Here is a 12,891-nt window from a genome sequence, read left to right on the forward strand (position 1 = left end):
CGAGACCCAGAAACTGACGAATTTTTGTGGGTGTTGTTGGGACTGCCCATCCTTCAATGGCTTTAACCTTGGAAGGGTCCACATGTATCCCTTCTCGGCAGACAACATGACCTAAAAAGTTTACGCTACGGAGCCAAAACTCACACTTAGAGTGTTTTGCGTACAACCTTTCGGCTCGCAGGGTTTCCAAAATCGTCGATGAAAACGATTACAAAGTTGTCAAGTAATGGACGACAAACTCGATTCATCAGGTCCATAAATGTGGCAGGGGCATTCGTTAGACCGAAGAGAATTACAACAAATTCATAATGTCCATAGCGAGTTCGGAAAGTGGTCTTGGAAATATCCTCCTCCCGGACCTTGAGTTGATGATAGCCGGATCGCAGATCTATCTTAGAGAAGTAATTTGCTCCTTGAAGTTGGTCGAATAGATCATCGATTCGTGGAAGTGGGTAGCGATTTTTGATAGTGAGCTTATTCAGCTCTCTATAGTCGATGCACATCCTAAAGGATTCGTCCTTCTTCTTAACAAAAAGAACCGGAGCTCCCCAGGGCGAGAAGTTGGGTCTGATGAATCCTTTGTTCAAGAGTTCGCTGAGTTGGCTTGACAATTCCTGCATTTCCCCAGGAGCCAACCTATAGGGTGATTTGGCGATGGGAGTAGCTCCTGGCACAAGGTCGATTCGGAACTCGACCTGCCTATCGGGGGGTATTCCCGGAAGATCCTCGGGAAATACGTCAGGGAAATCACAAGCCACTGGGATGTCTTGAATGTTAACCTCTTCCTTGGATTTATCCATAATGTGAGCCAGAAACGCAGAGTCCTTCTTTTGTAGACACTTTTGTGCCTTAATACATGAGATAAGACGAAGGTTCGTACCGGGTTTGTCTCCGTACATGATTAGGGTTTCGTGGTTAGGGAGATGAAGGCGAACGGCCTTCTCGCGGCACATAATATCGGCATGATGGGGGCTCAACCAATCCATGTCGATGATCACATCGAAAGTTCGAAATTCCTAATATTCACAGGCATCAAGTTTATTTGGAAAGTGTGGTGGTTAAGTGTTAACGTGCACCCTACATAGATATCCCTAGTTGACTCTGTTTTCCCATTAGCCATTTCCACCGTGAAGGCTTCATTAAGCTTCTGGGGTTGTTGATTTAGTAAGTGTTTAAACTTGTTACTAACGAAGCTTCGCTCCGCTCCACTATCGAATAAGATGCATGCATATGTGTTGTTAAGTATAAACGTACCGGTGACAACGGTAGGGTCTTGGACTGCTCCGCCTTGTCCCAGAGTCAAAAACTTCCTGATCCTCCATTTCCTTGATTGTTGAGATTGGGGCAGTTTCGCCGGAAATGCTCAGTCCGTCCACATCCATAACAAGTGTGGCTAGCCCCAGCGTTGTTGTTGTTGGTGTTGTTGTTGTTGTTGCGGTTGTTGTTGTTGTTGTTTCCCTGTTGCTGGTTCTGGGGAGGATAGGTCCTACAGTATCTTGTCGTATGACCCTTTTGGTTGCAACTGGTACAATGCATCTCCCTGCATTCACCATTGTGATGGAGATTGCATTTGTTGAACTTTGGGAGATTTACGGAATACTGCTTAGGGGTACTCGGGGTGGATGAGGCTGGAGCATGTGGTGTGGCGGGGACTTGGGTGGTTGCAGCATGAACTGTCACTGTTTGTTGTTTCTTTGACGACTCTGAGCCTTGTCGTCTCTTCCGCTTGCTATTCTTTCCCTTCTTGTTATCGCTCTCCTTCTTGTTTTCAGTTTCCCCTGCTTTTTCGCCCTTCTTGTTGTTGTGGTCGTACAATTTCTTGGCCAACCTCTTGGTGCTGTCAAAGGTTTCAGGGTTTGCGACTATCACGTTTCCTTGAATTGGGGGGTTTAATCCCCAGATGAATCGTTCGATCTTCTTTCCTTCCGAGGTAATCATGCCAGGGCACAACAGATATAGTTCACTAAACCTTGATATGCAGGCGTCGATGTCGGAGTTTCGGACTGTGAGGTTCCATAACTCTTGCTCCATCTCCAAATGTCGATACCCCAGGGAGGGGTAGGGCCGTTAGGGCCCATTCGGTGAGCTAGCACCCTCACTGCGTATGGGGGGTTGATGACTACAGACTCAATGTCTGAATCATCGTCGCTGTCGTCACCAGACTCTTCTTCTTCAATGTCTGCCACAGATTCTGCAGGTCCCTCTTCGATTTCTTCTTGCGGTTCCTCTTCTTCCACGGGGTCCTCTTCGGGTTCCTCGTCGGATTCCTCTAGCCATCCGTTATTTCCCTGATTGGGAAGGTAGGGATCTCCAGGGTGGTGGAAACCAGCCATACTGACTGCACGAGGGTGCGTAAATAAATCACGTTTTGAATATTTCCCATAGTATATTTTTAGTTGTTTAAGTTTTGGGTTCCCTAGAGTTTTGGAGAGTAAGGTAGGCTTTTGGATTCATTTTCCGCTATGATTACTCCCGAACACATGTTGGTCATATTCTGAATAGATATAGTTGATCAGACTATATTTATCCCTAATATGACTACATAACTGCCCAGGTTTAATCATAGTGTTCGATTTCCTCCAGAAGCTTTTGTTAGATTGTCATCCCAGTATGCGCACATAAGTATGGAATTTTTATTTTTGTTCAGAGTTATTTATTCCCATTATGTTTATAGTTGCATATCATGTATGGTTAGATATGCTAGTTCACTATAAACAAAGCTCTGATACCAACCTGTCAAACCCCCGAACCAGACGGCGGAAACGTCCGAGGGCTCGTGTGACTTAAATTGAAATATCATCACAATGAATATACATGAAACATAACATAAACATCACCATGCATTAATACATTACAACTGACCTTGTTCACATCAAGTACATTGTTTACATGACATATTTCAAAACATAAATTGTCTGATGATTAACATTTCACACAAAAGAAATTTCCTGAGACACACTTGGAGGTTCTTCCGTCTAACGATTTCCTGACAATACAAGTTATTTTGAAAACGGTCAACATATATAATGTTGGTGAGTTCATAAGCATGTTTGATATAAAAATAGTTTGTATTGTTTGTAAAACCCAGAAAATCTGATATTTTCTGTAACAAAAACTGTTTACGAAAAAGATGTGATGATCCCATAAGTGTATATGTATGTGATTTCAAAACATGTAAAAGTGAATGTTCTTCATAATTGTTCTTTGTATTGTAGTTGCTGTTTGTAGAAGTGAATAATGTCGTTTCCCCGGAAAACCCGATGTTTTCCAATGTACATAGTATGGTAGTTTTGTATTATTGTATAAATCACTTTGCATCGTCACAGTGTATGAATATGATTTCCCATGAATACTTAGATGGTAATGGATCTCTATGTGAGTCGTTATAACCATGCATAATAATGACTAATTCGCCTGTCTTGGCATTTTTCCAAACGCCGGTTTTGATCAAGATTTTGTCATCCTAGACTGGCCGAGTCTAACTATTCTATTTGCCATTTCCAGCCCTTATTTGTAGAAAAGTTTACACTTTTGGCTCAAATTCCGTAAGTTTTACAATTTTGACCCCAAAATCCAAAACTTTGCATTTTTAGTCGAATTTTTGCATCAAAGTCATTTTCAGCCCCTGAAATAGTTTATTTACGTTTTAGACTCATATTTTGATAAATTTACAACTGTAGCCCCCAAAACTCTTCATTTTTCGCAATTTTGGGCCCCAAAACCCGTGAGGCCCAAATGTAAGCCAAATAAGCTATAATTTATGTTTTTAACCCCTTGAAAAGTGTTATTTTCATAAAAGTCAAATTTTTATGTAAATAATACTATTTTATCATTATAAAACCGAAAATATCATATTTTACCCAAATCTTTGTTATTTTTGCAAAAATGACACTTATAAAGATTTTTGGCTTTGTTTTCACTTCTTATGCCTAAAGACTTTTAGATCTTTGAAGTATGTTGTTTATTATGTTATTTGTTTATGTAACCTTCATACTTTAGCCATAGATCTCGAGATATAACAAATAATATCACATTTTCACAACACAAACCAAAGAAATCATGTATAACATGCACACACACATAGATCAACATATTTACTTGTATTCTCCCCCCAAAAACAAGTAAAAACCGAAAACAAGGGGGGATGAACTCACCTTGCTTAGTTGCTCACGGTTTTGAAGAAGAAATGGAAGAGGTTGATGCGATTTTCGGCCCTAGTAAGCTTCTTGAGAGGACTTTGGTTTAGATGGATTCTAAGGAGTAGATCACGAATTTTGCATGAGTTAGGAGGAGATTTTTTATGTAATAAAGAAACTAAGCCATGGATCTAAGTAACAACTTACCAAGGATGATGATTTTTATGGAAAAACCTTCTTGAAATGCCCTAGATCTCGAAATTTTTTAGAGGAAATGAGGGGTTGTTGTTGTGAGTGTTTGAGAGAAAATTCAAGTGAGGTGTGTGTGTGTGTGATCCTCGGCCGAAGACAAGAAGAAGAGAGGGAGGAGAGAAGTAGTGAGGTGATAGATGCATGGGGAGGTGGGAACCTTGCATGGATATCCATGAGATAAATATTAGGTGTCTAGCTCTTATTAATCTACATCTTTTCTCTTTTTTTTGTATTGGGCCGAAATGGGCTAAAGAAAGAGGAAAGGAATCACTTTGGCCCATTCTTGGTCTTGCTCGAAAGTGTGAAGTCTCTATAAAAGTTTTCGGCCCATTGGGCCTTTAGGGTAGTTCACGGCCCAATGAAATCCAATTGGGAGAGGGTTTACGGTCCAATAAGGAATTTAATTCACTTATGGCCCAATCAGGCCCATCAGTGTAAAATGATCCATTTTAGACCCATAAGGCCCAAAAGGTTAAGTTTCATGAAAGTGGGTCCATTTAGGGCCCATTTAAGGGTTCCAAGTCCAAAATAGTCAAATTGGAAGCTTATTGGCCCAATAAGGAAATCCTAGTCCATAACGGAGTTAAACCAGGATTTTAAGGGTTTCCAATCTTTCGTTGACCATTTGAAGTGTTTGTATAGAGTTTTTGATGTAATTTTGTTGTCATTGAATAAACATCATGCATGCTTCCAGATTTTGTTTACAATTTTGTCATTGTTAATGTTTACAAAAGCATAGAATTTTCGTGGTTGTGACAAGTACGTTCAGTGTACTCATAGAGTACGCCCTGCATACTGAGTTATGGACTAAAATGAGAGAAACTACATTAAGGGTTAAAAAAAGGAACATACCAATAATCTCGAATGTAACAGGATATATGACATATTTTGAAAGGATTTAAACATACCAAGTATCCAAATAAGGTGTGTAGGCTTGAGAAATCTATTTATACAAGCATTGCATAGCAGGAATGTGTTCTTCCATGAGAACGTCAAAGAATGTTTTCTTTCTAGGAGTCCAGTTGAGTCTTTGATACATGTCAAAGCTAGTAGGAGTGTCGTTGTCTTCCTTGCATTGCATGTAGATGACAATACCGCTCATAGGAAACATTGTCCTAAATTGCAAGGTAAAAAAGCTCGGGATTTGTTTCGCTATGATGGACAAAGAGAATGAAATTCATACTTGGTATTTAGATCTAAAAGTATAGATCAGAATGTTTAATTGGATTCTAGTCAAAGCATAATGTGTTGAAAGGTTTCAACATAGAAAATTCCAAGAAAGGGATTGTTCGTATGCTTCATAGCAAGGAGTTGAGTGAATCTCAAAGTTCATTTGTTCTAGTCATAGGATGAGTCGAGTCCCATATGCTTCAAATATAGGATTGATCGTCAATGCTATGACTTTTGATCATTCTGATATCTCAGATGATTTGATCATCATGAGATTGTATCAGAAAATTGTTTGACAGAATCACTAGACAATGGTCAAGAACATTCTAAAGTATTGAAAGATACCAATGAATGGTTGTTTGTAGACAGTAGAGAACATGATTGGGAAGAGTTACAGTGACATAAATTTTAGAGATGATTTTAAGTCATAGTCTAGATGTGTAACATCATAAAAATCACAATAAATTTAAACTTTTAAAATCAATCCAATATCACAAATTGTTTACAATCATAGTTTCAAAACATTTTCCCAAACATTAGAGTCTCCCAAAATCATAAGTCACAAACAAGAGGATGTGTATGGTCACGCCTTCGTCTTCCCGCAGTCATACGAAGTACTTGAAACATAACCCAAAACTGTAAGCTAACGCTTAGTGAGTTTCCCCAAAAGCACCACCACACAACATAATATCAAACAACATGCATACAGAGCCTTCAGCCTTATTGGAACGCCACACCGGCCTACAAACTATCTGGAACGCTCACATAATCTTCAGCATGACTGGAGCACCTCACTGGGCCTTTAATCTATCTGGACCGTTCTTTGGGCCTTCGGCCTGACTGGTACGCCTCTCGGGCATGCTGTCTATCCGGGACACCCTGGGTCTCTTGGCCTTCAGTCTACACTGGTCCGCCTCAACCCTGCCACACACAACATGTCGACATATACATAACAGATAAACATACAAATAACCAGTCATCAGACAATCAGACAGATCTTACAGATCACTAAGCATAGCATCATCCTATATACCAGGATATCGATCTAACAGATCACTACAACATGATATCATACTATCACATAACATGATATCTAATCCAATGGGCCGACCTTGGTGCCTTAGCCCCATGAGTAAAGTGAGGAAAACTCACCTGGCAAACTGGACAAAAGCTGATGAGGTCTCGACTCTGAATCTCAGCTCTAATCAACACCTATTCCAACCAAATGACTAATCTCACTCAAAATCCCAAAATACCCTTAAGGTCAAACTTGATCAAGGTCAAAGTCAAACTGGTCAAACCAACTAAGTCAACTGAGTCAACCCAGCCGAGTCAACCTAACCGAGTCAACTCAGCCGAATCGACTCAGAGAGAGTACGCGGGGTGTACTCCGAAGGTATGCTTGGCGTACTCGCGCATTCGCATGTTGACCACCATCGGGGTGGTTGACCTCGTACGCAGGGCGTACTCCGAGTACGCGGGGCATACTCCCAGAACCCTCAAAACTCAATAAGTGCTTCATGGCTAAAGCACTCACTTCCATTTTTCAGATATGTGGTTAAAATACTCTCAAGAATCATAAAGTTTCCAACTGTATGACTTTTCATGCCCATTAAGTGCTTATTTCAACTTCTTAATCCATTAAGACCTCCTCAATGATGCATGGGGCAAAACTAACCACTTGGAATCCATTTTTATGACTCAAGACCCTTCCAAGGGTTTGAAAGGACAACTTAATGGGTCAAGAACATACTTTGTTCATGAATCATCATTTCGGGACCAAAAATTAACTTAATAGAGTAAAACCTAGATCTACAAGATAAAGGGGGTAAAGATGCAAGCTTTTTACCTTCAAGATGTCCCAAACCAAGTAGCAATCCCAGATCCAAGGTGCACTTCAACTCCAATATCTTCTCACCACCTTCCTCTTTCTTCCAAACCACATTAACTCTCACTTAAGGCTCAAAATTTCTCTCTTTTGCTCTAGGGTTGCTTGAGGGTCGATATTGTAGATGGAGGCCGAGTAAGAAGAGGGTTTGAGTTTATAATGTTGCTTAAATATGAGCCAAAGCCCTAAAATTAGGGTTTAAATGAATACCATGTACGCCCTGCATACTAAGGCGCGCCTCAGTACGCTCAACGAACACACACGTACGTACAGCGTACTCATCCGACCCAATTTCCACCAAAAGCCACTTTGCGCCCCTTTTCACCCTTTCTCAACTTATGGGCCAAAATGCAACGTACTAAAATCATAAATCCCAATATTTAAAGTACCTTGACACCGAGATGTTACAAAATGAATATTCTTTGGAGATGTAACATGAAAGATTTCATGTAGGAGACGGTGGTAGATTCGACAATGTAGGTAAGACCATATTGGTGCAAGTGAAGTATCCAATGAGTGTACCTAGACTAGAAAACTTCATTATCAACCTTGCATTTTTTTTAGTAACAAATTGCTATTTTGTGAAAGTGCAGTCATGTTGACTAAGGATTCTTGAGATCACAGAAGGGCAATGCATACGAGGAGTAGATTCCACTACATTTAATATAAAGATGAGAATGGATTCCTAGTTTTGAAGTGAATATCTTTATGATTATTCGTTCACAATAGTGTTAACTAAAGGAAACATGATATGCATGTTAAGAGCATTGGCATGGGAAATGTTGTGTAACATCCTGTTTCGAGAAGTTTCTTATTTTGGGATTGTAAACAACAAATGGATCAAGTAAAGGCCTTAGGTTTCAAGGGAATGGGGTTTAGACCTTATTAGATGATGATAATGTTGCATAAGTGATTAAATACTAGTTTGTTACTTAGAGTCAAAGGGTAAAATGGGAAAAGTGATGTTTCAGACTTCTTTCATGAGTTAAGAATTTTAGATCGGTGAGTTTTAAGTCAAAAGAATTTAGATATGGTTGTGGGGCTCATCAATACCCTATTATGCATATAAAGAACGCCGAAAACATAGTTGAAACGAAGAAATTATGACTGTTTGAAATTGGAGTGAAATTGGGTGAAAGTCTGTCCTCACGAGGTGACAAAAATATGTCACGAGCTGAGAATATATTTTCACGACGTGAGAACTGTGCAACCCAAAGCCCACTAAAATTTTAGGATTTTCAAGGTGTTTAAAAGTAAGGATTCATGTTTTAGGGTATTTTCTTAGCCTTCATCATATCTAGAACCCCGTAGGAGAACCCTTGCCTCCTTTTTCAATATTTGAGCCTCACCCTGTCCTTTCTCATCCATTTTTGTGGTTTTGGTGCAATATTTTCATTGAAGCTTGGCAATTGAATATCTCGACTTTCATCTACCTTCTAGACCTTTGTAAGTTATAAAGTTCCAAGCTTTTTTGCATTTTCATCTTGGATCTAAGTTTATTTGGTGTTTTGGCCCATTTTAATGTGTTTTGAGTGAGAGTTAGGAATACAGTTTGCAACTTTATTACTTTCCAAGTTCTCAAGAACATTATATGTTTCAGATCTGGACTCCAACATCTTTTGATCAGTTTGGGATGCTTCTTGGACCTCATGGACTAGGAAAGTTATGATCTTTTGCCTTCCCTTTTAGCCATGCAAGTTATCTTGGTCACTTAGGTCATTTTGGTTTATTAAAATTTAGATCTTGAAAGTTTGAGACATTATTATGGATAAAGTTGGAAAATTTATCCATCTAAAAATCATGTTGATTTAGATCTGAAGGTTGGAGACTTGGACTTAATGGATTAAATTGAGAAAGATGAATTATTGGCCCTTTTGAGACTTAAAGACTATATCCTGGTTGTTTGGACCATCCATAATGGATAAAATTGGAAACTTTATCCATTATGAAGCTATTTGGGATCTAGATATGATGTTATGGGCCTTGGTCTAAAGAGATTAAGCACTTAATAAAGATTTAGGCTTTTTGACCAGAAGTCACGACGTGACGTAGGATGTGTCATGATGTGAAGGTGTTTAGAATCACGATTGTTTTTCCGTTGCATTCTCATGAAGTGACCAAGGAATGGTCACTATGTAACTTTAATTTTTGACCGTTGACCATGTGGACTTTGATCGTTGACTTTTTGACCAGTTTGACTTTTGGTCAACCTTGGGTAGAATTGAGTAATTGACCAAGGATTGGTCTCGGTTTGGTTTAGGAAGTTTGGGTTGTCTTAGGGATGGCAAAAAAACCCGAACCCGACGGGAAAACCCGATTCTCGAAGATTTCGGGGCGGGTCGGGGCGAGCTTATCGGGTTTCAGGTCGGGTTTCGGGTCATTATCGGGTATTTTTTTCGGGTTCGGGTCAGGGAGTGGGGATGCCTGCCCCGACCCGCCCCGCCCCGAATATATATATATATATATATATATATATATATATATATATATATATTATATATATATATATATATAATTACATTTCAGCCCTTCAAACCTCTAACCCTAAAATCACGCATCCTTTTCTCTTCCATTCCAATTTCCAGCCGACAACAAAAATTGACATAATCAAATTTTCATCTGTATTCTCTTCTCTCGATCGGAAAAGAAGTGGAGTTGTCGACCCCTCGGAAGTCTCATCTGCCTTGTTCGTGGCAGGCAGGACCGTAGGAACCAGAAATAGAAAGCAGCGAGCCATCGACCTGCAATCTGAATCGAGTTCTGATCGATGCTAGCCATCTACCTCGTTCGTTTTCATCTGTTCACCACCAGCGACAACGACCCGTTGATTCTAGTTCTAATCTAGTCGACAACCGTCCAGGTAAGATTACGTTTTCTTTTTGCTGATTCGATGTAGCACAACTATTCTGAATCTGTTCTCATGCTCGTATCTAGTCGAATTTCAGCTGATTTGAGTTATGATTTCTGATTAATTTGATTCAATTTGAGTTCTGATCTAGTTGATGTTGTCCCAGTTTTGATGAATTTGATTCAACTCGTCTATTTTCTTTCCTGTTATAGGCATAGCATAGCTTCGATGTTGTCCCAATTTTGGGCATCAGATGACACACCTGTGAAGCTGTTAAGGGTATTATAAACTTAACATTTGACAAAATGTTATCTACTGTTCTTAAGGTCACTTCAAACAATAGTGTTGGTGGTATGGATTGAAAAGGTTTTGCTTCTTACTTTTGCCAAACATCACAACTATACTTTCTTCCTTTCCCTCCTTCTCTCCAAACCTTATCCACAACAATCTCCACCTTCTACTGTCATTGTCAGCATGTCCTCGATCAGCCACCTACTCTGGAGATCGAATCCACCAAATGTTGTTGGTTCTTCTTCAACAATTCATCATTGATCTTTATCTCCCGAGTTATTAAAAACATATTCGGATCTGGATAAAGACAAAAAAGATCAGGAAAATGTTGCTTACGTTTGGAGAATCCCTTTTTAGATTGATTTAGTTGACTTTTATGCAGATCCCTTCATCACATATATAAAATTATACTTTCATGCCTTCAAATAATGTTTTTATGTGAAATATATGTTTGAAATTTATTTGATGTATATGTAACATTTTTATTGATATGTGTTTACAAGTAATTATTTTCCATAATATTTGTTTGATTACACTTGCTATAGTATTTATTTGTAAAAGTGGCAAGTGTGTTTTGTTTAAAAAGTAACATTTGATAAGTTGAAATACTTGAACTAGATAATGATACTTGATCATCTGCAGTGTTTGTTGACTTATATTGACATAAATAGGAAAGTTGGTGGAAATATCAACGCACTTTACTCTCATTAAAGATATGGTTGTATTTGATTCACACCTTTCAAACTGTTGTATTTGATTTATGTTATGCTGAATTGAATTCTGTTTTCTGATGATTCTGAGTTCTCATTTTGTGAAGAATCTGATTTCGAATTTGAGCTGATTTGAACTTAACAAACTATTGTATCTGATTTCTGATATTACATTGGTTGTTATTTTTCAGGGGATATGAATTCAAACAGTCAAATTCATGCTCCAACTGAAAGTAGTCAAGAGGTTCATGTTATAATCAAGTAAATACTGATTTTGTGGATCAACAAGGTGGGATGTAGAAGTGGTTGCTTGATTTTGAGTTTGATTCTGTGGATCAACAAGGTGGGATGTAAAAGAGGTTGCTTGATTTTCACTTTGTTTTAATGTTTAAATGTAATGTACTATTGCGATGAATTTAGTTTTTCATATTTGGTTCAATTATGTTAAGAACTTATTTGGCATTTTAAGCCTTTGTAAGGTTTTAATTTCTTATTGTTCTATTGTAGTTTTTTTTTCCATTTTTCGGGTTTCGGGTTCGGGTTTTCGGGTCTATATCGGGTTTTGGGTTCGGGTTCGGGATCAGGGAAATTTTCTGCCCCGACGGGGCACCCCGATAAGAAATCTGTCGGGTATCGGGTCGGGGTCGGGGCCAAATTTAACTATCGGGTTCGGGGATGGGATATGCTGACCCGCCCCGAACCCGCCCCGTTGCCATTCATAGGTTGTCTGTTCTGATGTTCACGTAGCTGTTGGGCCTTTGTTGAGTAGTTTAGGTGAGTCTCTTCATTATACTCATGGGTCGAAGGCACCAATGTCGGCCCACTAGATTATGTTTGTAGGATGCTAGTTGTCTGTGTGATACTTGCATGTTTTGTATGTTGGGTGGGGCCCGTTATGAGAGTTAGGGAGAGGCCCATTATACTCATTGGGTAGGGCCCGTTATGCAAGTTAGGGTGAGGCCTGTTATACTCACTGGGAAAGGCCATTATGCGAGTTAGGGCGAGGCCCGTTATACTCATTGGGCAGGTCTGTTATGCGAGTTATGGCAAGGCCCATTATACTCATTGGGTGGGGCCCATTGCGTGTATGGTACGTGGTACTGTTTGGAACTCACTAAGCTTTGTGCTTACGATTTTATGGTTTAAACATTTTCAAGTACTTTCAGTTTTAAAAGGAAGAGCCCGGCAATGGTTATGATTTTACTCTGATATTTTGAGAATACTTTTACTCTGATCATCTTTTGGGATAATGTATGAATGGTTTGACTTATTTAAAAAGAAAGTTTTACTCGGTATTTTTGGATGTTAGAAGTTGGTATCAGAGCCTTGGTTTGAGAGATTCAGACACACTCTCAGATGTGCTGAACTCAAACTGAGGATTTCTAAAATATTTTAAAAGAAAATGAATTTCTAAAAAGGTTTTCAAAGAAAAAAGGATGCATTGCATGCAATCAGCCGATCTCAAGTAAGTATTTCCCAAAATACCCAGATATGTGTGATGCTTTTTGTTTTGGTATGATGATTATATGAGAATTGCATGCTAGTTTAGGTCTAAGGATCTGCTGAGGATTTGCATGATAGAATGCTAGGAGAGAT

This window comes from Lactuca virosa, chromosome 1 (genome assembly GCF_052849685.1).
Source record: "Lactuca virosa cultivar CGN04683 chromosome 1, Lactuca_virosa_CGN04683_v6, whole genome shotgun sequence".
Classification (NCBI taxonomy): Eukaryota; Viridiplantae; Streptophyta; class Magnoliopsida; order Asterales; family Asteraceae; genus Lactuca; species Lactuca virosa.